Consider the following 27,370-nt stretch of genomic DNA (forward strand, 5'->3'; position numbering starts at 1 on the left):
GTGATTAGATAGAATTGCGCAAGAAGTACTATGTCGCCTTAAAAGTAAATATCCTAAACATTCAATATTTTCGAGCCTGTCGAAACAATTTTCTTTTTGGAAACATAACAATATTGATGACAATTTCTGGGATCCAAAAACAAAACAAATTATGTGTACTTGAAGAATATACATTTTAGACATCCAAAAATTATATCAACTATTGATAATATCAGATCCTAAAATCAAATATTTAAATGTAAATTATGTTAAAGTATTTTACAATACTGTAATAATTTGTCATATGCTATGTACAAGAATTACTATAACTTTTATATTTTTTAAATATTAATTATTTTATACAATTTATTATATAGGTTTCAGAATTATTTCAAAGATATGTATTAACGATTACATATTATCTCGTAGTCAGAAGACTCGGCATATACTGCATTCTGATGGAAGTAATTACAAATGATCTAATTATGTACAAATATAACAGTATTCAAATCGTATGGAAACCGAAATAGTAAGTATAATTTCAGCTTCTTCAACTTTTTAAATTTTATTTATACAGTTTAATAATTAGAGACTTGGGTCAACTAATCTAAAAATAAAAAAAAATGGCATAAGAACCAACGCGCGGTAGTTGGAGCGTAGAGAATTAACACTACTTCTTTCTTTTTTCAATATTAGTTTATTAAAAACCATATTATAATAACAAAAAGCGAACGTTTTGATCATCTTTTGATCTTTCTTCAGCGCGATGTTAACAATATATATTACAGATAGTGACGCGTTACATTAAACAAATTTATTCTCGACGCGTAGGTGACGCTAAATTGTATCCCGCGGAGGTCTAGTAAGCACTCTGCTTTCAACAATAAATTAAATATACTATAGTTATGCTATGCGTCGTCACAGCAGATCTAGCAAATCGAATAAAAATAATAAAATAAATACCGAAAGATATTACACGTGAATAAATTTTTTTGCTTAAATTAATAGTTAAAACATGGGTCACCAGATTCCGCGCTTTTTTACAATTAATAATATATGCCGCTGTGCGCCTCATATCTATTCGAGATTCAATGACGAACTATATAAATATGTCCTCGGTTGTTAGGACGTAAACATGGACTTAACCAAGAACATGCGCAGTTGACTCAATGATAACAAACATACCGACGCGTAAACAAACGACTCATATTTTCGATAAATTATCGTCGCAAATGTATGATGCAAGCCCTCTGTATCATTCTTCAAGTTCAAGCTATTTTTTGACGCTTGATAAACAGTATTTTAGAGACAAGCGTTTTGCCCAACGGGGACTCCCTGTCCAAACTCTCACATTCTTCCCAATTAAAATCGTGACTGACTTTCCAGTCTGTGATTAGTTATAACCAAAGATTGTGACATATTTCGTCGGATGTGATTTCGGTGTTCAGAAATTCGTTTTTTTAACTGTCTGCTAGTTTAGCCGACATATGACGCATCGCAATCATTGCATGAGACTTTATACACTACATTGTTACATACATCTTTTGGTATTATGTCTTTATGGACCTTGACAAAATTACGAAGTTTATTTAAGCCGAAATAAGAAACTCCCGTGTCATGATTGCGAAGAACTTGCTTAAATTGTTCCGAAAACATTGGAATGTATGGGATTGTGAAATATGAAGAGAGTCTCTTCTCAAGGTGGTCCTCGTCGGGCTCCAAGCCTGTCCGATTCAAGGCCAATAGCAACTTCAGACACTCTCGTATTACATGGAAAATGTAAAATAGAGGATAGCCATTGTCCAAGAGGACGCTGACTATCAGCTCAAAATTTTTTTGATGGAATCTTTGATGCAACAATAAAAAGACACGATCCACCAATCCTATGATTGTTCCCCTCTTATGGCATAGTGGATGATTCAACTTATAATTTAGATATCTTCCAGAAAAAGTAGGTTTACGATACCAATCAAATTCGATTAAATTATTGTTCACGATTATCGTAACATCAAGAAAATTAAGTTTATTATCAACTCCCTCCTCCAATATGAACTGAAGCCTTGGGTGAAAAGAATTGAAGATACCCAAGACCTCATTAAATATAGAAGAGGGAGCTGCCAAAGCTATATCATCCACATATCTATAATGGAATGGTAGATTGAAGGGAACTCGTCCAATTGCTTTATTTTCCAAATCTTGCAGAGTGATATAGGCAATAATGGGGGATAGGGGAGAGCTCATGGGAGTTCTGAATGTTTGTTGGTATATTTTTCCATTAAAGGTAAAGAAAGTAAAATTTAATATAAACCAAACTGCAGTCAAGAATTCGTCGCGGAGAATACTGCACTTCCTTTATTAAACACCATCTCTCTGAAACGCTATCCAACGCTAAATCTAAGTGCCGATTTACAATAGATAATTTAAGCCCTAAGCCTTAAAAAATTGACCAATCACAGTCGAGTATTCTCTTCATACTTGACTGTGATTTGTCAATCTCTTAAGGCTTCAATTACCTATTGCACAGTATTATACAGTAGCGTAACTCTCCCGATTTTGTGTTGGCCAAAACGGAATGCGCATGCGCAAGATAAGTAAGTTGGTCAGTAACGCCATCTCAACTTCTATCTCGCTTACTCTTTTGTATTCAGTCTGCTCTCCCTCTCCCTCCCTCCCCCCTCTCTCTCTCATGATACAATATTAATTCAAAATGTATTTTAATTTAAAATTTTAAAAAAACAAATAATATTTACGATAAAATAATAAAGGTCACATAGTCCCGTCTCATAGCGTTTGTTTTTAGTCTCTTGACGAAGTCTCTCACGGACACATCAATTTCTCTCTAATTTAAATCTTTTTATAAATAACGTTTTTGTTAATGTGATTTGTGCAATTTATAAGATCATCGTCTATGCCGGTCTCCTGATTTATGGCTTCGGTATACTAACATTGTTACATTTTAATTTGTTGAGCGTGTTATATATTGAAACTGTCAATTAATTTATCAATTTATAATCTTTGCAGTATGTACTTGATAAGGACCACGACCATATGGTCGAAACGTCGTAATAATAAACTAAATTTCTAAACAGAAATAAATTGTTAATAATATATCTAAAAAAGAAAAACATCAAATAAAAAAATTAATAATTGTTATAAACGAAATATATTACATGTAATAAAAAATAGAAAGTAAAAAAATAAAATATATAAAAAATGTTAAATACTTTTATGGTCAAGAAAATAGAAATTATAATTATTAAACTATATAATATTATAATATAATTATATTACATAATCAATTATATTATTAAATAATTAATATACGAAATTAAAGTAATTTGATAGAACTTTTCGGGGGGCCATTGGAACTCTAAACAGAACTGGTGGTTATCGAGAGAAAATTCTTGAAGTCCTATTGAGATGAAAATTTTTCCCGATAACCGACAATTCTGTTTAGAGTTCTGATGAGAGGCTCACCAAAGAGTTCTAATAATGATTCTTAACAATTAAAGCGCTAAAATTAATAGGAAAAAAGTTATATCGCTTTAAAGTTACAAAAAATGTAAAGTTGGCTCCCCATAACTTTAAGTCTATTTTCGGTACTTTAAATAACGGAACTTTTACGGAATTTTTAAAATCGATAGAGAACTTTAAAACTATTAAGGAGGCTATCAGAACTCTGATTAATTTTTTAAATTTTTGATAATGTGAGGCTAACTGCACACTCAAAACATGAGTCGTTTGTTCACGCGTCGGTATGTTTGTTATCATTGAGTCAATTGCGCATGTCCTTGGTTGAGTCCATGTTTACGTCCTGAGAACCGAGGACATATTTATATAGTTCATCATCAAATCTCGAATAGACGCACAGCGGCATACTATATTATTAATTGTAAAAAAGCGCGGAATCTGGTGAACCATGCTTCTAACTATTAATTTAAGCAAAAAAGTTTATTCACCTGTAATATCTTTCGGTATTTATTTTATTATTTTTACTTGATTTGCTAGATCTGCTGTGACGTCGTATAGCATAACTATAGTTAATTTATTGTTGAAAGCAGAGTGCTTACTAGACCTCCGCGGGATGCAATTTAGCGTCACCTACGCGTCGAGAATAAATTCGTTTAATGTAACGCGTCACTATCTGTAATATATATTGCTAACATCGCGCTGAAGAAGTATCAAAAGATGATCCGAAACGTTCGCTTTTTTGTTATTATAATGTGTTTTTTAATAAACTATTACTGAAAAAAGAAGGAAGTGTTGTTACTTCTCTGCGCTCCAACTACCGCGCGTTGGCTCTTATACCATTTTCTTTTTGATTTTTTATATAATATGTTCGATAATATTTACTTCACTTATCGTGTGCTGATAAAATATATTAAACCGAGTAAAACAATTTATCATTTTGCGATTTTTCACAATAAATAGATATTAATTTTAAAAGATCAGACAATCCACGCGAGTAGAAGCTCATGAAGAGATGTCCCACTGTAACGTAATACTACGCAGCGAAGTGTTTCTCTATCGTGTTTTGGAGAGCGTCCCAACCATCACTTTGCATGCCTACTATCACATTAAAATAGGATCGTTCTTCTCGTCGTGCGTTTGTACTATCGCAGATTGTGTGGCTGATTTTTTAAAACTAATATCTAATAACTAATGTGAAGTCGCAAAATAGTACTTATATATAAATTTAGTGCTCTTTTGTTGCTATTTTGTTATTTTATTCGCGATTTTGTTGCTTTAGATTCGGAGAAAATAGTGGCTGTATTAACTTTAGATTAAAATTAGCACAGCCACAAAAGAAATTTTTAAAACAAAAAAACCGATATATTTCTTTAGTTCTAATTTGTTTGTAATTAGATGCTCTGTTCCCGATTTTTTCGCACCACTTTTAAACTTCGAAAACCACTTCTAAAGTTATATTAAAAAAGTATTATGAAATTGAGAATTAAGATCTCGTTCGATAACGTTTCAATGATTTTGTTGCTCATCATTTTTAATGAATCCGATTTTATCGTTCCATGTTTGACTTAAAAAAATCGACCCGAACGAAGTCAAACGTTGCTCAAAACGTTGAGCAACAAATTCGATATTATATATTTTGAGAGCAACAAATTAGGGAAACATTTTAAGATAAAAATAATAACAGTAGTTGCATTAATATACTTTACTCTTGTAGGTAAGCTAGCACAGCCACTCCGAATTGATTTTTCTAAGTCGAACATTGAGCAACAAATTCGATATTATATATTTAGAGAGTAACAAATTAACGGAACATTTTAAGACCGAAATAATAGCAGTAATTAATTGCATTAATATATTTTACTCTTGTAGGCAAGCTAGCACAGTCACTCGTCCGAATCGATTTTTCTAAGTCAATCATTGAGCAACAAATTCAATATTATATATTTAGTGAACAACAAATTGGGGGAACATTTTAACCCCGAAATAATAGCAGTAATTAGCAATAAAATAGCAATAAAATCGGATTCATTAAAAATGACGAGCAACAAAATTATTGTAACGTTATCGATCAAGATATCTGATAAATTCTCTCTGATTAATTTCATAATACTTTTTTAATATGGGGTAACTTTAGGGGTGATTTTCGAAGTTTAAAAGTGGTGCAAAAAAATCGGGAAGAGCAACTAATTAGCAACAAATTAGCAACAAAAGAATATTAAATTTATATAAGTTTTATTGATTGTGAGATTGTGCTAAAGTAGTTGTGTCAGCTTAATAGACGTAGAAATCATTTTTGGAGTAATTAGAATTTTTTAATAATCTTAGAGATTCTTTTTTTAATAATAAAAATGTCTTCCGTAGGATATATTGCAATATATTATTTTTATGCTATACTGTATTGTACTATTCTACATACATATAATTATAGTATTTTGTTAATTATATGCACTTTTTAAAAACCGCTTCAGAAACATGCCATACTTCAACCAGTTAATTATATAAATATATTTTAGTGTTACATATGTGATTTCTTATAGTTTTTGTCAGTTTATTCTATTTAATAAAATCCGAAAATATAAAAATCAGAATTCATCATTTTTCATTTGCTGGACTTTTCCGACCAATCATATAATATCATCCTATAATATCATCCTATTTATAAAAATATATCAAATTTGAGGTACAATGGCAAATCAGACTTAATGAGACAAAATCAGTACATGTTAATTTTATAAATAAAAATACTCAACATATATCAGTTAATATTAATAACAAATTTCCCTCAAATACTGCAGAATATTTAGGCTTCACACTAAATGCCAAGCTTCGCTGGAAGGCTCAGTCCAAAAAGAAGAGAGAGGAACTTGGATTGAAATTTAGAAAAATGTACTGGCTGATCGGATACAAATCCACTTTGTCTCTGCACAATATACTGTTATTATACAAACAGCTATTGAAACCGGTATGGACCTATGTGCCCAGCTTTGGGGCTGCACCAAGCAGAGTAACAAAGATATCATACAACGATTTCAAAATAAAGTGCGAGGAACATCGTAAATACCCTTTGGTACATTAGAAATAGCGACGATTAACCTCAATAGGGACCTGGAGATGGAAACAGTTGATAACACAATCAAGAAGTTTGCAAGAAGACATGAAGATCAACTCCACAAACATGTGAATCCAGAGACCACAACTTGATAACAACTTGATAACTCACAATTAGTACGAAGGCTCAAAATGACGAAACCCTTTGAGTTAGTGTAAATAGATCGGTGCAAAAGCAAGGACACTGCTAATACTACAGTGCAATTAATCAGTGCAATTAAGTTATTAAAACCTAAAAGGATGTCAGTAGGCAGACTTTAGTTTAAGGAGATATTCTAATCTAGAAGTCGAATTTTTATGCTATTTTTACAAATTTAAAAAAAAAAGTATAAGATTTTTTAGAATAAGGTTTTTTCCTACATATTTAAAGTAGCTTAAAAATTTTTTTTTATTAGAAAATGATTATAAATAAACTCAGTATATAATATTAAATGAAACCGTGAAAAAAAGTTAATCCATGGCGTCCGTGATTCCAGCTGTTCTGTTTATTTGAAAGAAAAAACCAAAAGATTCTTAATTAGTATAAGTTTGGCTATAGCAGGTATGAGTTTGGCTATAGCAGGTACCAAAAGAAAAAAAAATATTGAAAATTAAAAAAAAACGTCGTTTAGAAAATTAAGTCCTGATTTTTGTCATTTTTTTCATCATTGAAGAACCGTAAAAATTTTAAAAAATATTTTTCGACTTGATTTTGATAACGGCTATAGCCACACATATGCTGAAGATGTGTGCATAAGCCTGATTCAATTGGTCAACTGATTTTCGAGATATCATGAGCGCCAGTTTGAGAAATGTGATTTCGAAAAAAACATGTTCAAAGTTTTTTGTGTTGATTACATAGAAATAATTTTGTTTACGATCAATCAGTTAGCTCAGAGCCATATAAGGGATCTTTTTCCTGCTTATAAGAGTTCTATCCTGAGCTGCTCTCTCTTCTTTGCGATTTATTCTCTAGTCTTTAGCGAAGTCAATTGAATTCCGTTTCGAGCGAGTGATATGAGTTTCGTTCCAAAAATTTGCATACATTTCCGCTTGCTGGTCAATAATCATTCCTGTTACGTTTATAACTTTTAAAATTGTTATAAATCTTTCATTAAAGATAATAATTGCCAGAAAAGTTGCTATTTCAACAATCTTTGTTCCAGAATGAAAGTGTTTTGGAGCAAAAGTCTAAATTAACAAATTTAAAAAATTTTCATTGTTATTTTGTTTCTACTCCTAAACAACGTTCCAGCAATTCACTAACCAAACCTAATCGAAATATAAATGTCAATGTAATGCTATATTATGTGCCACATAGCCCGAGTGGTTGAGCGCACACCAGAGATCACTCCCTAGAAGGTGCTATAACTTTGTCAATTTTGTGAATCGGGCTAAATCTTCTTGCAGATATATTTTTCATATCAAATACTTGCAAAATATGCAAAAAAAAATCGATTTTTCCGACTCTCTAGACTAAAACTCTACCCCCTTAAGTTTAACTAACTCTAGTAATCTTAGGTTAGAATTCAATTGCTAATTAGTTTTACTGACCAGATTGTAATAGATTAGAGTACGGAATAGACCTCAGTAATAATAAAAAAAATTTAAGGTAGGAATGTTTTGATCTTGAAATTTGAAAAGGCTTACATCTGATTCGGTTATCAAAAAAGTCCTGTAGAAATATATCTCCTGTAGAAATATAATATATATATATACCTATATATATATATATATATATATATATATATATACAGGGTCTACCAAAAGTGTGGAAACCCCTAAATATCTCGGAAAATATACGTTTTACAGAAAAGTGTTTCCAACAAAAGTTGTAGGGTTTAAGAAGATCTATATACTGATTCTATCAGTTTGACCTTGGATGGCGTCGTCAAGGTCAGGTCAAGGTCACATTGACTTTTTTAAATGACACCCCTACATTTGATTGCATATTCTTATAGCTTAATTCAAGAGCTTTCCAAAACACTATAATAATGTTCATTTTTATTAAGTACTTTGCGAGTTATGAGGGTTGAAATAATTTCTTAATTTTACATAAACCATAAAATATCTAGTAAACCATTCATTTTTCGATTATCTTACCTTCATACTTTTATGTACAAATTAATGAGAGGAATCAATTGGTGTAAAGAAAACACATAGTTGTTTCTAAGAAAAAATATGTAATTTGCAATTAACAATTCCATATTTTTTCTTAAAAACAACTGTATGTTTTCTTTACACCAATTGATTCCTTTCATTATTTTGTACATAAAAGTATGAAGGTAAGATAATCGAAAAATGAATGGTTTACTAGATATTTTATGGTTTATGTAAAATTAAGAAATTATTTCAACCCTCATAACTCGCAAAGTACTTAATAAAAATGAACATTATTATAGTGTTTTGGAAAGCTCTTGAATTAAGCTATAAGAATATGCAATCAAATGTAGGGGGTGTCATTTAAAAAAGTCAATGTGACCTTGACCTGACCTTGACGACGCCATCCAAGGTCAAACTGATAGAATCAGTATATAGATCTTCTTAAACCTTACAACTTTTGTTGGAAACACTTTTCTGTAAAACGTATATTTTCCGAGATATTTAGGGGTTTCCACACTTTTGGTAGACCCTGTATATATATATATATATCCTGTAGAAATATAATTCTTACACATTTTAATAAACGTTTCTAAATTTTATACTTTTTTATTGTGATTCTGTCTGCCACATTGGATCCATCATTTTTAATTCCAAAAAAATGGCAAGTATTCAAAAATTTGTTTTTACCCAAATTTTGATTCGTGATAAGACCAAGAGTACACGGTTAACTTGGAATGGTTTATTAGACCACTATGCACGAGCAGTCTTATAACTTATATATTTTTATGAAAAAAATCATGCAATGACAATCAAAAATGGATTTGAAAAGTAAAGATTAGTACTATACAATCCTTTAGTTAGCAGAAATATTTCAAAAAATTAAGTTTCCTTATAATAAATTCATAAAATTGGCCGAAATAGCCACCATTTTTGGATTATTTAATCACAAATTACTTAAAAACCTGTCGTGCCAAGAAAATATTGTGACCAGATTCATTTTCAAGCTATGTGAACCTGGCACCCGACTTTTAAAAAATTAATTTTTTAATACAAAAAACGATAGCACTTCGATTATAGTTATTTGTAGTAACAATAATTTCGTTTGTAGTTTTATCCCTTAAAAAATATAAAAATTCGAAAAAATGACTCGCACCCGACATTTAGATATCTCAAATCCGCTTGCGCAGTCTTCTTTAGAATCGTTTGTAGTTGTTTGTAGTGCTTTTCGTTTCGTTTGTAGTTGTGCCATTCAAAAATTAGGCAGCATTAAACGTTTTTCTCTTTGAGTTCCTTATATTAGATAATTTTTATAACTGATAAATATACAGGGTGTCCCATTTTAATGCCCCGCCCCAAATAACTTTCTTATTTTTAATTTTAGAAAAAGATGTTTCAGACAAAAGTTGTATGGTTTCGAGGGGGACATAAGATGGTATCATTAATTTGATCTTGAAGAGTCACATGAAGGTTACGTGAAGATCATTTTCAATTTCTTAAATGGAACACCCTATATATTTTTGCATATTCTTGTAGCTTATCTCGAGAGCTTTCCAAAACACTATAAATAAACATTTTTTCATCAAGTACGTTTCGAGTAATGAGGCTTGAAATCATTTCTTAATTTTACATAAACCATAAAATATCTTGTAAAATATTCATTTTTTGATTATCTTACCTTAATACTTTTATGTACAAAATAATGAGAGAAATCCATTGGTGCAAAGAAAACATACAGTTGTTTTTAAGAAAAAAATATGTAATTTGCAATTAACAATTCCATATTTTTTCTTAAAAACAACTGTATGTTTTCTTTACACCAATTGATTCCTCTCATTATTTTGTACATAAAAATATTAAGGTAAGATAATCGAAAAATGAATATTTTACAAGATATTTTATGGTTTATGTAAAATTAGGAAATTACTTCAAGCCTCATAATTCGAAAAGTACTTGATGAAAAAATGTTTATTTATAGTGTTTTGGAAAGCTCTCGAGGTAAGCTACAAGAATATGCAAAAATATATAGGGTGTTCCATTTAAGAAATTGAAAATGATCTTCACGTAACCTTCATGTGACTCTTCAAGATCAAATTAATGGTACCATCTTATGTCCCCCTCGAAACCATACAACTTTTGTCTGAAACATCTTTTTCTAAAATTAAAAATAAGAAAGTTATTTGGGGCGGGGCATTAAAATGGGACACCCTGTATATTTGCTAATTATAAGAAAATATCGATGTTTTTCCATATTAAAATGTCAAGCATTCTTATAAATACACACACACACACACACACACACGTGTGTATATATATATATAATAATATAATAATATATATAATAATATATATATATATATATATATATATATATATATAAAGGGTGACCCATTTTAACTTAGGCAGCCAAATAACTCGAAAAATAAGCACACTACGAAAAAATGGTTAGAATCAAAATTTCGTCATTTCGAGGGGGACGTACAATGACGTTAAAATCAGCCCCCCCACCCCTCCCCCTGGGCGGTGAGGGGGAGCAAGTTTGAAATCTTAAATGGAACCCTCTATTTTTCATTGCATATTCTTGTAGCTTATCTCGAGAGCTTTCCAGAACACTATAATTAAGTACCTTTTTATTAAGTACTTTTTGAGTTATAAGGCTTGAAATAATTTCTTAATTTTACATAAACCATAAAATATCTAGTAAACCATTCATTTTTCGATTATCTTACCTTCATACTTTTATGTACAAAATAATGAGAGGAATCAACTGGTGTAAAGAAAACATACAGTTGTTTTTAAGAAAAAATATGGAATTGTTAATTGCAAATTACATATTTTTTCTTAGAAACAACTATGTGATTTCTTTACACCAAATGATTCCTCTCATTATTTTGTACATAAAAGTATGAAGGTAAGATAATCGAAAAATGAATGGTTTACTAGATATTTTATGGTTTATGTAAAATTAAGAAATTATTTCAAGCCTTATAACTCAAAAAGTACTTAATAAAAAGGTACTTAATTATAGTGTTCTGGAAAGCTCTCGAGATAAGCTACAAGAATATGCAATGAAAAATAGGGGGTTCCATTTAAGATTTCAAACTTGCCCCCCCTCACCGCCCAGGGGGAGAGGCGTGGGGGCTGATTTTAACGTCATTGTACGTCCCCCTCGAAATGACGAAATTTTGATTCTAACCATTTTTTCGTAGTGTGCTTATTTTTCGAGTTATTTGGCTGCCTAAGTTAAAATGGGTCACCCTGTATATATATATATATATATATATATATGTATATATATAAAACTAAATCGTATAATTCTTATGAACAAATGTGTATATATATATACATATGTATATATATATATATATATATATATATATATATGTATAATTTTTTAATTGAAAAAATATATCGATATTTTCTTACAACTAGTATATGCATAATATATTTGTCAATTATAAAAAATATATAATATAAATAACTGTAAGAGAAAAGCACTTAATGGTATCGCACGCATTGTGATATCCAGAAACAAGCAGCGATTATCTGTCCTTTATTACTAGCTTGATAAGAAGAAGACAGAAAACTGTATTCTGTCCTTTTCTACTATACGAAACTAGCCGAAGCTAACCGAGCTCACATGTACGCTTACGCTCGCATCCGTAATTCCACACGTTCGTTACCCCTCCACTACGTACTACATATTGCTTGCGTCGCTGATCTGGCAGCTCTGCCTCCACTACACTTTGGCTGCCCGACTAATAGCTCATATGAAGGAAATAGCTGTTGCGCTGATATTTCTTATTATTTTGTAGCGGTTTCGAGTAACTTATTCTATAGCTATAACTTATCCTTATATATCTTTAGTATTTATCCTGTCAGCTTTGAAAATAATATAAAAATGCCTCGAACGCCGACGAATTCGCCGAATGAAATTTATGAGACTTTGAAAGGGTTTTGGTTTCTCGATAATAAAAACAAACTTTTGCCGGAGCGATGATGTTTGGCAAAAAGCGGTCGATGCAAGGCAAAATGTCAAAGGACTACATCTATCTCTATTTGTCAAAAAATAGGAATAATGTTTTCGGTCGAATACATGCAATCAAAACGTTGGAATCTATCAAAGATGAAAATAATCTCGACACATTCGCGGATGATTCGCGCAATGATTCAAGTTGGTCGATGGGTGAAACAGATTGTACATTACCATTTCTGCGTGAAACAATAGCGACATCTAAAAGCGAATGGGACACTTTCAAATCGCATATTTTAAAATACAAAAATCGCGAATATGAAGTACTCGTTATTGGTTGGACTGATGCAGTGCGATATATTATGGAGTTATTTAAAATTGCCCTGTCCTTACTCTTTTAAAAATGCAAAAATTAATCGGAATCCTGGCGAGATATTCTTATCAATTAAAGGCAGTTGCTCGGAATGTAAATCGAAAATTCACATTTATTGTCAAAACGAACCGACTGAGGAGGGCCCGATCATAAACATTTCTACTTTCGATTCTCGCGGAATAGCGCATGAAAAAAAGCGGCAAGTATGTAGTGACAGACGGATTCGTATTGGAAAAGAATTACAAGGCACATCTACTTACGCTTGGCGTCGTAATGAAGCTAATAAATTAATGAATTTCGGAGACGTTGTACCGGCTAACTTGCCTTCGGAATATGTTGCACGTAAAGCAAAACAGGAAGCTCGAGATAAAGAATTAGGGTTATTTAAAGTTAAAGCGGCTCTTGCCTCAATATGGGACATGAAGTACAGTCAAGAGTTCAGCGGATGTATTTATGAGATCGGTCTTGATAAATTTTACGTGATGTATTGGAGTCCTACGCAGGAATTTGGAATTTTGTGTTTTGATAAAACATTGCTTTCTCCTGATGGGGAAAAATACTGTTCAAGCAAAGGAATGGATCCTTGATCCTCCACGAAATTTTAATTTTTCCATTATTTTGAAAATTGCACAAGTAGCGTCACTAAAACCACTGTAACTTGTAAACTAACGGTCCGATTGAGTTGAAATTTTAACACGGCGCGTTTGAATATTGGTGCTTCCCCAAAATAATATGGATTTGTTATTAGTGGCGCCATTTATATGTCAGGCCCGGAACTTATTGAGCGATGTGTTATATAATTTTAAATATTTAATTTCTTTAAATAAAAAAATTTAAATTTAAAAAACTAAAAAAAAATAAAAAATAAAATAAACACTAAAAAAATACAAAAAAATACAAAAAATACAAAAAAAAGTGAAACTGGTTTTCCGTCACGTTCTCGTCGTCGATTTTGATTAATACTAAGAACGGAAATTTATTGCAGTCTTCCTCCTTATTGTTCATTAATTACAGCAGTATTATTAGGACACTTGCAAAATAAACGTGTCTGAATATAGGCTCTAGCTCGTTAGTATTTTGTAATGACAAATTTCAATAGTAGTCCCTCGGAAAATATAACAGAGTATTTTAACATATGGCATAATCTTTAAACGATCACTACGAAATCCTTCACATTTCTTTGTAATAATGTTAATTTTGATTCTAGCCTCGTACAAATTAAAGTGGAGACAATCTGCCGTCAGAGGAAGCTTCGAAATGATTTGTAATTGTATCAATAATAATTTCAATTGCAGTTAAAATAAATAATTACAAACCATTCTTAAAAGAATTGCGCAAGCGGATTTGCGATATCTCAATAAACAAAAAAGTTTACTCTTGGCCATTTGTTTAAATGTTTATAATTTTTGAACCGTTCAACTACAAACAAAACGAAAAGCACTACAAACAACTACAAACGATTCTAAAGAAGACTGCGCAAGCGGATTTGAGATATTTAAATGTCGAGTGCGAGTCATTTTTTCGAATTTTTATATTTTTTAAGAAATAAAATTACAAACGAAATTATTGTTACTACAAACAACTACAATCGAAATGCTATCGTTTTTTGTATTAAAAAATTAATTTTTTAAAAGTCGGGTACCAAGTTCACATAGCTTCATTTTCAGTGTCAAAAAACCTATCAGATTCATGTACTCTGCTTTTTAAAACTGATTCTTGCAGGTCTGTGTAATCATAAGATTTATAAGTTTAAGAAAGAACAAAAAAGAGAATTAAATGCATTTTTATAAACTCTTACTGATTTTGAGATGCTTGCATCAGAATTATTGATGCGACGTTGGTGTTAGTTAGCTCGATAGTATATGTATTATCGACTCGCAGAAACGCGCATGCGCCTCTGGTCACATATATGTATATATATATATATTCCTCTACTATATTTAGTATCCATATATTTTCGTCTTATATATTTATGTATCCATACATGATCTCATTTACATTACTATTTTTTGTAATATTCAGAAATCGCAAAACTCTCCGAAACAGAGAGAGAGGGGGAGGGGGAGAGAGAGGGAGGGAGGGAGAGAGGGAGAGAGGGAGGGAGAGAGGGAGAGAGAGAGAGAGAGAGAGCTCAATCATGACACATATATGAATAGATTCTTAAAAAGTTAACCTCAAAATATTTCAAAATGTTTTTCATTTTCTAATAATAATGAAATTTTAATCAGCAATGTGTCATAGATTTACCTAAATTGTTTATGTATTGTTTATGTTTATATCTACATAATGATACAAACTTTTCTAGTGTCTGTAAAGCTGGCACAATCTACGAATTTCAAAAAAAAAAACTAAGAGTTTTGATAGCACTTTTCATAGTTCTACAGTTCCTGATAAAAATTAAAAAGAATTCTGCATTCCACATATTAAAAAATCGAAATCGAAAAAATGTCGTGCTAACTTCGCGAATCTAGCACGACACTCTTCTCTCTAAAGTACCAAAACGCATTGAATATTATTATTTTTATCAAGAGTTCCCAATTATAATTTATTTTTTTGTCCTCGATCAGCACGATACTTAGTGAAAATGCATCGTGCTAATGATTTTATGCTTATATGTGTATGATATCTCACGTAGGTTGTATTTTTAAAAATTTAATATTTTTAAAATCTATTTGCAATATTTTTGAGCAACTAATTAGCAACAAATTCTAATGTATTTGTTTGTTAATTCGCGACTCTTTATAGGTATTTTTCGAAAGTGGGTGTGCTAGCTTGCCATTAAGCTAGTACCCCCACCTTTAATATGATTTTTCTGCTAATCGATAGAAGCAACAAATTCGCGCTTATAGCAACAAATTAGCATTTAATTATGCATTATATTCGAACTCGATTTTTCATGATGAGGGAGCCAAGTTAATAGGGATCATTATAGTACAGTCCGCGAAAGTGATTCGTTCTCCTTGCAAGACACCCTACGAAACGAATCGTTGTGCACTGTACAAACTAAAACAGGAAGCGTTATCTTGTAAAATAATCGCTATTGATATCTCTCGACTAATATTTTTTCATATATTCAGATTTTTAAAACAAAAAAATTTATTTTAGTTTACAATTTTAGTTTTATTCAATGACAGAGGAGAAATTTAATAATCTATTTCCTTTTCTTGTATATTAAGATGCTAAATTTAAAGAAATCTTACTTTTTATTTTTTCTAGTTTTGTTATTATTAATAAAAATCATTATAAAAAATGTGTAGAAGCCATTTCTCCTCTTCATAACTTTAAAATATATCTATGCGCTACAGTTACGAGTAACAGGATAAATCGTTTCAACTAGAATTTAAGTTAAACTAATAAAAAATTGGGTAAAATGAGATAAAACGCGAAATTTTGGAATCAAATCGCAAAAAACAGTCAACATAAAACACAAAAAGTTCCCTGAACATAAAGGATCATCTTCGATATATAGTCATGTTTCATAAATTATTCATTATTGATAAGTTATTAAAACATAGTTTACATTTATATTTATTTATGCATGTGTATAAACTATCATAGTTTACGAATAAATGCCCAACCCTAATTTTAACAGAGAAATATATGCAAATTTCAAAGCTAATAATATTAGAAATTTCAAAAATAATATTAGAAATATTAATATATAGATACTAATAATTTTTTTAATTCATGATGACTTTTTAGCTGTATTTTAACAATCAGTTTATTGACGACACATAAAACAGGAGCACTTAACGTAATATTCAGCGCTCTCATTTTCATATTTTAATGTACATATATGTATGTATCTTGATATAAATTTCAATCGAACGACGTGACATCGTCGCGATGCCAAGTACATAAAAATTTCTTATTGGTTTGTCAATCATTTTTATCTATCTACAAAGCCGCGACACTGTAACTAAATAAGTTACAGTGGAAATTGGAAATTTGCGTTAAGTAAATTTTCGATCAGAATATTTCAATAACAAAATCCGTAATTAAAAATCTAACGATTTTTGTTAATAATGTGAATATAATCTTTCGATTGGGACCAGTTCTAATAAGTAATTAATTCTGAGAAATGATAATCTTTATATATATTAGATTTTGACAATTCTCGTCGTTCTCTATTCTTCATTCTTTATTTCTTTTCTCTTATTCTCCATTTCTTCCAATTTCACCAAATATCTTATAATGGGCATTTAATTAAATTTGACCATTTTACCATTTGATAACAGGCCATATAACCTTGAAACTTGCCATTTGGTCTCATCAAATTCATCTTCATCATCATTGCCTTCAAAAGCTAGCACATATCCTCTTTCTTATTTTTCTCATTCTTATTTTTTGTACTCGGCTTGAAATATAATGTCACCGAAAGCTTCCAGATATTGAAATTGCTTACGGTAATCGCCGTTTAATTTCGATATCAAGAGACACGGTAGTATCTCGCGCCAAGTTTATGCGAAGCATTATCGCGGCATTCGTGTATCTATACGCGAGTCGGACAGTTGAGAGTAACTCAGATTATCAGATTTCAATAACGGATTCTGAACGGATTGAATTCTTACTAGCCTTAATCGATAAAGCGGGTTTGAATTGTATAAAGAAAGTATCTTTATTTTTGTGCTGCGTGATCTATAAACGGAGATATAACGTAAAGTCGAAATATGAAAATTTTCAATTAAGAAACGTCTTTATCATGGTCATCAACGCACATGTATACAATACATAGAAAGAGAAAACGTACATTTCCTACTCTCGATAAATAATTGCGCTAATGACGCTTTGCGATATTTATTAACACATGTGTCATTAGTGATATGTATCATTAACCGCATTTTGAGTAGTGATAAATAATAAAGTGCAAGTTATAAATAATAAATAATTAAATTACTAATTAAAAATTCGCAAGAGCCAGTAAATGATAATTGGAGCGGAAGGTAAATAAATATATCTATTTTACATGTCAAATATAAATATATATAATATAATAATATATATATATATATATATATACTTATTCTATATATATTTTTATGTAATTTACTTATATATTAAAAAAATATACATATATATATATATATATATATATATATATATACAGGGTGGGGAAAAAGTATGGAAGCAAACAATTATTTCCGAAACTATTCATTTTTCGACAAAATGTCTTAGACATAATTTTTATGGTATGAAAAGATGTATTATGTGGCATAGACGGCATGACCTTGAAATGACCCTTACGAGCTGCATACAAATAACGTAAAAAATTTCAAATGGAACTCGTTAGTTTTTGTTACAGATTCTTGTAGCTGATGTCGAAACGTTTACAAAACACTGCATATGAGCCCCATTCCCTTAAAAACACTCCCAGTTACGAAACAATTGTGATACAAACAATTTGTATGCACATTGACATTGCTTACTGATTTCGCATCATGACGTTCAGTTGCGTCCACTAATAACATGTAATTGTACCTGTTGTCATATGATACACTGTCTATGAGTATTCATAGAATTTTTTTGATTTCTTGATCATCGCTACCTTATTTATTATTATCATTTATTTTATCCTTAAAAAAGTAGTGTCAATTGGCATACAAGTTTCGGATATTGTGTTTTGAAAATTTGCTATTTTTGTCGTTTTCTATCATAGGAATTGTTACTGATTTTCATTTCTGTAATTTCAAATGTTATTTTCACGATGGCCCGATTAACAGAACGAGAGCGAATATCGCTGTTGATGATGCGTGGTTGGGGTGAGAATGAAAGAACTCACGATGAAGTTACAGTTTTGTTTAATGAAACTTTTCGAATCGGACAACCGGGCATAGTAAGATCTACCGTTGCTAAGACAATTCAACGATTTAATGAAACAGGTTCCGTAAAGGATAAGCCAAAAGTAGGAAGACATTCATGTAATCACACGTACGCTGTCTATTTTCAATTTCGTCGATACGAATTATCACAATTGTTTCGTAACTTGGAGTGTTTTTAAGGGAATGGGGCTCATATGCAGTGTTTTGTAAACGTTTCGACATCAGCTACAAGAATCTGTAACAAAAACTGACGAGTTCCATTTGAAATTTTTTACGTTATTTGTATGTAGCTCGTAAGGGTCATTTCAAGGTCATGCCGTCTATGCCACATAATACATCTTTTCATACCATAAAAATTATGTCTAAGACATTTTGTCGAAAAATGAATAGTTTCGGAAATAATTGTTTGCTTCCATACTTTTTCCCTACCCTGTATATACAGGGTGACCCATTTTAACTTAGGCAGCCAAATAACTCGAAAAATAAGCACACTACGAAAAAATGGTTAGAATCAAAACTTCATCATTTCGAGGGGGACGTACAATGACGTTAAAATCAGCCCCCCCGCCCCTCCCCCTGGGTGGTGAGGGGGGGCAAGTTTGAAATCTTAAATGGAACCCCTTATTTTTCATTGCATATTCTTGTAGCTTATCTCGAGAGCTTTCCAAAACACTATAATTAAGTACCTTTTTATTAAGTACTTTTTGAGTTATAAGGCTTGAAATAATTTCTTAATTTTACATAAACCATAAAATATCTAGTAAACCATTCATTTTTCGATTATCTTACCTTCATACTTTTATGTACAAAATAATGAGAGGAATCAATTGGTGTAAAGAAAACATACAGTTGTTTTTAAGAAAAAATATGGAATTGTTAATTGCAAATTACATATTTTTTCTTAGAAACAACTATGTGTTTTCTTTACACCAATTGATTCCTCTCATTATTTTGTACATAAAAGTATGAAGGTAAGATAATCGAAAAATGAATGGTTTACTAGATGGTTTATGTAAAATTAAGAAATTATTTCAAGCCTTATAACTCAAAAAGTACTTAATAAAAAGGTACTTAATTATAGTGTTTTGGAAAGCTCTCGAGATAAGCTATAAGAATATGCAATGAAAAATAGGGGGTTCCATTTAAGATTTCAAACTTGCCCCCCCGCACCGCCCAGGGGGAGGGGTGGGGGGGCTGATTTTAACGTCATTGTACGTCCCCCTCGAAATGACGAAATTTTGATTCTAACCATTTTTTCGTAGTGTGCTTATTTTTCGAGTTATTTGGCTGCCTAAGTTAAAATGGGTCACCCTGTATATATATATATATATTTTTTTTTTTTTAAATATAATGTCTCTTAGCAAATTAGACTAAAAAAAGAAGTGATATCCCCAAAAACTTATCTTTTTAAAAAAAGGTAAAAAAAGGGCGCCAAATCACTAATTGTATCCAACTGTCATATTGTCTACAAAAGTAGTGATATAAAAAAAATTGCGCTAACTAAGAATAAAAATTTGTACAAGATAAATAGAAATACAAGGAAGAAAATTGGTATAAGTTAAATAGAAACATTTTAATTGAAAACATTGTTATACAAAATAGTTGTTTTAATTTTCAAAATAGTTGTTTTAATTTTCAAAAATAATAATATTAAAAAATTAAAAATTTATTTAAAAATTAAAAACAGAAAATTAATATAAAACAAAAAAGTAAAAAAAATTTTTTATTAAAAAAACTTGGCGCTATCAATAAAATTAGCATATATTTCAATTAAATATATATTTACAGCAAATATAATTGCTGGACATTTATTATTAACTCTCTTAAGATCTGCTGGATCTTCAATTAATAATTTAATTATTTTAATTCTTAAATTATTTTCACAAATTACACTTTTTACTTTAGAAATTTCTGTGAGATTTATTCAAGCTGTTTTTTTCTATTTTATCAACTTTATATATTATTTATATTTTTATATATATATTATGAATTATTAATTTATATATAAATTATGAAAATCTAAAAGATTGGAACATGTTCCAATTATTAATCTAACATTTAAATTTAATAACCTAATTTCTTTAATTAATTTATATTGATTTACATTTGGAAATTTAGACTTTTAAGCTGAAAAATATATTAGTAAAATTGGCAGCGCCAAATTTTTTTAATTAAATTTTTTTTTTACTTTTTTGTTTTATATTAATTTTCAGTTTTCAATTTTTAAATAAATTTTTAATTTTTTAATATTATTATTTTTGAAAATTAAAACAACTATTTTGTATAACAATGTTTTCAATTAGAATGTTTCTATTTAACTTGTACAAGTTTTCTTCCTTGTACTTCTATTTATCTTGTACAAATTTTTATTCTTAGTTGGCGCAATTTTTTTATATCACTACTTTTGTAGACAATTAGTTTGACATCACATCAATTTTATATTTAACAACATATAACTTGAAACTTGCCGTTTCATCAAGAAGTAATAAAAGAAATAAATAAATAAATGTACAAATAAATAAATCAAGTAGAAATAAATAAATAAATAAATAAATTAGATAGTAAAGCTTTACTGAAAAAATGTCTGATGCAACTTCTATTAGTGCTAAACGCGAAAAAGATCCGAAAACGAAAAGAGATTCCAAAACAGACAGCACTATTCGTTTTGATAATCGAAATCTCACCATAAAATTTGTGTCATCTAAACTATGGAAATGATCTTTTCTGTTTCGTATTCATTTTAGTCGACGAACAACAAATTCATTCTCATCATCACTATCTTCAAAAGCTGGCACATATCATTTTTACATTTTTATTTCCTGTATTCAGCTTAAAATATAATGTCACTGGAAGCTTCCGCATATTGGAATTGCTTATAGTCATAATCGTGGTTTAATTTCGTTAACCGATTAGAATCGACTAGTTAGTATTTAAACAGCGATTATTTCTAAACACAATTAGTTGCTCTTGATGAAATCTGATATCGAGAGTAAAAAGTAATCGAAGTTTAATTTCAATTAATAATCGAAGTTTAATTTCAATTAATCGCGTTTTACGGTGAATGCGTTGCTGGTGAAATTGGCCCTTTTTATTTCCAGATTCACGCACATACACATACAAAACAAGTTTTTTTCCCTTAAAACAAGCACATTTACAATACTCAGACGATTATTCATTTAAGTACTAGTACTCGAATATGTCTTGAGAGATAAAATTATATTTTGTATATATGTATACGTGCATATGTATAAGATAAAAAAGTATCGCGATCATAGGAAAAATAATTATCAACGTCTGGATAGGTAAAATAGGTATTTTAGTGAATTTTAATTATAAATTCAATTTTCCTCTTTAATTTTAAATTTTCAAAAACTAACTCTTGAAGTAAAATCTAATATTTCGAAAATAGTGCGCCATAAAAATAAAACGAGATCTATGTCTTTAGATAAGGCTCCTAAAAAAAGTAACTTAATGTAGAAATTTATAGCAAATATTTTCAAAAACTATTTATTGAAGATGAAACCTAATATATTTGAATCAAAATACAACAATATAGGACTTGTGCTGTTAAGACTTCTAGAAAGATTTATTTTTTACAAAAATTTAAATTTAATTTTTTAAATATAAATATTAAGAAAATCTCTTTAAATATTATATAGAGGGTGTCTCATTTTAATTTCCCAAGGCAAATATTTCGGAAAATAATGAAAAATCGAAAAAATGTTTCAGACAAAAGTTGTATGGTTTCTAGGGGGCCATAAGATGGTACCATTGATTTGACCTTGAAGAGTTATTTGAAGGTCACATGAAGGTCACTTTAATTTTTTTAAATGGAACACCCTATATATTTTTGCATATTCTTGTAGCTCATCTCGAGTTTTATTAATTCTCAATTTCATAATACTTCTTTAATATGGGATAACTTTAGGGGTGGTTTTCGAAGTTTAAAAGTGGTGCAAAAAAATAGGGAATGAAGCAACTAATTAGCAACAAATTAGAACTAAAGAAATATATCGTTTTTTTTTGTTTTAAAAAATTTTTTTTGTGGGTTTGCTAACTTTAATCTATAGTTAGCACAGCCACTATTTTTTTCGAATCGGCTGAAGCAACAAAATCGGGAATAGAGCAACAAATTAGCAAGAAAAGAGCACTAAATTTATGTATAAGTTCTATTCGATTGTGCTAAAGTTGCTGTGCCAGCTTAATTACTTTATCGCATATTTTAGATCATTTACAAAGAGATTTAAGATATATGGTATGATAGGAATTATTTTGTTAAATAGTTTAATAATTGTTGAGATATTTACAATTTTTATTTCATTTATGAAATACATGTCAATAACCGTAAAATCTTTTTTTTATTATTTATTTATTTATTTATTTATACATATTGATTGTTTATACATAATCACTTATAAAATTAAATTGTAAAATTTTTAACGAAAGTTTTCAAGAAAATATACTAGCATTAAAGACCTTTTTACTGCATTGATATTAAATTGATATTAGAAACATGAAATTATATACATTTTTTCTTGAAAAATATTATGAACTAAATTGATTTTTTTCTATTTTTCCAACAGAATATGTTTTATGATATAAATTGATAAAATTTACTAAAATTTGAACTTTTTGATTCATGGATTAATAAAAAAACTATAAATTTTTATCATGAAATGCAGATGCACAAATATATGAATATAGATTATGCTAAACCTAGTTCAAATCAAGCAAATACACAATAATGAACAAATATCAATAAATAAGAAAATGCGTTAATTTTTATTTATTTTTGTAATCTTTTATAAAATTTTGTATAAAATATTTTTATAAAATTATTAATTAAATATTACTGTTATGAATTAAATAATACTACTCTATTAACACATGACGTTTGTAATTGTTCATATTCATTCTAATTTTATACGGGCATCACTATAGAATAATAAAAATGAAAATATATATTCCACTAAACTCAAATATGTGTAATTGAATAATAACAAATATGTAGCTTGTTGCAAATTCATATTTTTTCTCAAAACCAATTACATGTTTTTTTTTACCAATTAATTTCTCTCATTATTCTGTGTATAAGAGCATTAAGGCAAAATAATACAAAAAAGAATATTTTAAATATTTTAGTGTTTATGGAAAATTATTTATGTGTTTATGTAAAATTAACTTGAAAGTATAAAATATCTTGTAAACTATTCAGTTTTTGGCTATTCTATCCTTATAATATTTTACATACAATATTGAGGAATGATTTATATCGATAAATTAGAGTAGTCCCACTTAAAAAAAATTAGATTGACCTTTACATGGCTTTAGCATCTATACTGAAGTCAAATTAATCTTTTTATCCTTTTTCCCCCTTAAAACCCTACAATTTTTATTTGAATAATTCTTTACCAAAACACGTTTTCGAGTTATTATGATATGAATGTTAAAATAGAACACCATGTATGTGTATATTTATCATAAAAAATAATATATAACTTTTTTTTCATTTCCTAAGATATAGCAAGATAGACCAATAATATTATCTAAACAGCGTGATAAGATTAACTTAATACTTGCATGAAAATTATTTTGCAAATTTTGATACCTATAAGAAATATTTTTCTACTAAAAATAAAATATTTTCTTTATAAAACTTTTTCAAAATATTCTACAAGTGATAATATTTGTTAATGGCAAATGTTGTTTAAAACAATTTTTTTTAATTACGAGTATAAATATGGATCAATATTTCGTCATTATGAAGAATTTATCTTTATTGCCCGTGATACTTCAAGTATAACTTGATATCTCACATATGATTTTTCCACTTGCACGCATGATTATGGAAAATCAATTACTTCTACATGAAAAATCTCCTGTGTACTTTTTTCTCAACTCTAAAAAAATAGTAAAAAAAAGCTTTATAATTTATAATTTATAAAAGTTTTATAAGTTTTAAATGTTTTGAAATGGATTAATATCAGACACATAAAATAAAAAAAAATAAGAAATAAAATTGCAACTGTCAATTATATTATTACAATTATATAGATATTATAAAATATACAGATATTATAAAATCAAAATATATAATTACAAAGAATATATAATTACAAAGAATTAGAAATAAATTCTGCTATGCATTTTATAACATAAAATTGTATCATGAAAATTTGTTTTCTACAGACTAAAACTGCTTTCTTCAGAGAAAAAAAATTAAATCAACAAATCATAAAACTAGAATGTGTATTAACTTGGTGTACAAACAAAGATTTCAGGAACTAAATTTTCAAGTCATTAAAACCAATTAATAAACAAAGCTCAATGTAAACTTTACATGTATCAAAATATAAACATTTTATAACTATTAAATTGTGTTGGATTTTCAAATGTTTATTCCATAAAAAGATGTTCTCATTTATTATAGAACAATTATAAATAATAGTTTATATAATAGTTTATATATTAAATATATATTGTTATCAATATGTTACAAAAATTTGTAGATTCTTAGTGATCTTAAGTGATCTAATTTTTCCAAGAGTTTTGTAAGTGTTAGGATTGTAAGAAGAAATAATAAAAATGTTTATTATTTAACGTCTTTATCTTCATTTTTGTAAAAGTGTGTGCACCCACTAGATAAATAATTATATTATTTATTTGTATATTTTTGTTCCAAAGTTAATACATGAAATAAGAGATTTCTTTAATCTTAACTCCTATATTTGTTAACTGTACAAAGATCTCATTGTACAAAGATCTGAAAAGGTGCTCTTTTTGTGAAAGTAGGAACACATCTTATCTCTCCACTCTTATAGATAAAATAAAAAATATGGAATTTTGAAAAAAATAATATCTTTGGCTTTATACGATAATACGGAAATCTCGATTATCGTATGAATTTTTTTCGCGTGTTTCGTGTATCTAAAAAACAAATGAAGAATCTATTGCAGTACACACATATACAATTGCACTCCTCCATGACCAACGTCACGTAACCCAAAAATTACGGGGCGCGTCGCTGCAATGGAGTGTTATATCGCCTAATATTATCTCGGACACTCACCATATTCAGGTTCAAAGATCGTAATCCGAGAATACGCACACCCACACAGGCATATTTAAATGAACACAAAAAAGAAGAGGTAAAAAAATACAAATTAGCGCAAAAAACACTGACCCACTTTCCATATGCAAATGCGGAAGAAAGATATATCATCAATCGGATATGTTCACTTAAGTGGAATAGAATAAAACAAGTAATGGGGCAACTACCGAACAGTAACCCCCGAGTAATTTTTAAGACGAACCAATATGGTACTGACGCACCACAATTCACAACCCGGTTAACAACCCGAGGAACAATTCGCGCAAACGGAAAGAACTACCAATAGCTTGTTGATTTGCCACATGCCGGCAGCACCGATCACTTATTTCCACCATAGACTTAGGGCGCATTCACATCTTGGCGGAAAAGCAGAAAGCCAATCAAAACTTACGCTAGTAATAAGCAGTGTGTAAGTAGTACATTAGAACAGCAAAAAGTAAAGAAATAGACCAAGCATTCTCAGGCCGGTATTCATAGTCCGATCTTATATTTAAGATCGTCTTAAGTCTGCTTGGAGGTTGACTTAAAATCTCATTCAACCAATCAAATAGCTGCGTAGCATTTCAAGCTCGAACTTAAGATGATCTCAAATATAAGATCGGACTATGAATACCGGCCTCAGAGGAGGTGAAGCCGAAAATTGGCAGTTTGAAGGTGGAAGCACATAAAATTGCAGGAGCACATAATCATAAGTATAAGAAAATTGATTGGTTCATTTTCTTATGCATATATTTGTGGACCAATCAATTTCCTTATGCTTATGGTTAGGATCTACAATAGGTAATTTAAGCCTTAAGCTTTAAGAGATTGACCAATCACTGTCAAGTATGAAAAGAATATTCAGCTGTGATCGGTCAATTTCTTAAGGCTTAGAGCTTAAATTATCTATTGTAGATCGGGATTTATGCGCCTATGCTTTTATGTTCTTTCATCTTGGCTGCATTCGTTTTTGACGGTTTTAGCGCTGAAAGTTATCTTCGTTTGATATTCGATGTGCAATAAAGACAGAATGATGCTCACAGCGCATATAAGAGTATAAAGCGAACGCAGCCCTTATGAGTGAGAACATTGAACGGCATCTATAGTTTCCTTTTTTATCTTACAAAAAGCAAATGGCCGTCCTAAAACTGTCGAGAGCTATATATAAAGTGATACATATATAAAAGTGGAATCAAATAAATTTCAATTTGTCTTAATCCGTAATTAATTTTAATATTATTTTATTTGCAGTATACGCATGATTACAGTACAAATATCATTATATTTATTTTGTTTAATATTTTATATAAATGGTATATCGTATCATATATATTTTGCTGATTAATACTATGACATTTCATATATAGTACTTTCTTAAATTTGCTTACTAAAAAACTTCTTTTTTAGTCATTTTTTCTTTTTTCACTGTGGTCTTTACAATATTTTTCTCCCTTTATATATATATATATATATATTTT

The 27,370-nt window shown here is 29.4% G+C and overlaps 1 protein-coding gene across 3 annotated transcripts in view; it reads right to left on the minus strand.

Annotated features, from left to right (window-relative positions):
• The window catches only part of LOC105257980 (ADP-ribosylation factor-like protein 4C), a 62,697-nt gene extending 36,494 nt beyond the window's left edge, over positions 1-26,203 (minus strand). For 2 of the 3 annotated variants that reach the window (XR_889705.3, XM_011268961.2), the window contains exon 1: positions 25,872-26,203. The gene's annotated coding sequence lies outside the window, so the exon portion shown is untranslated. The remainder of the gene's footprint in view (positions 1-25,871) is intronic. The other variant, XM_011268962.2, reaches the window with a different exon arrangement.
• Positions 26,204-27,370: the final 1,167 nt, after the last annotated feature.

The sequence above is a fragment of the Camponotus floridanus genome, unplaced genomic scaffold, assembly GCF_003227725.1.
Source record: "Camponotus floridanus strain SB8 unplaced genomic scaffold, Cflo_v7.5 scaffold108, whole genome shotgun sequence".
Lineage (NCBI taxonomy): Eukaryota > Metazoa > Arthropoda > Insecta > Hymenoptera > Formicidae > Camponotus > Camponotus floridanus.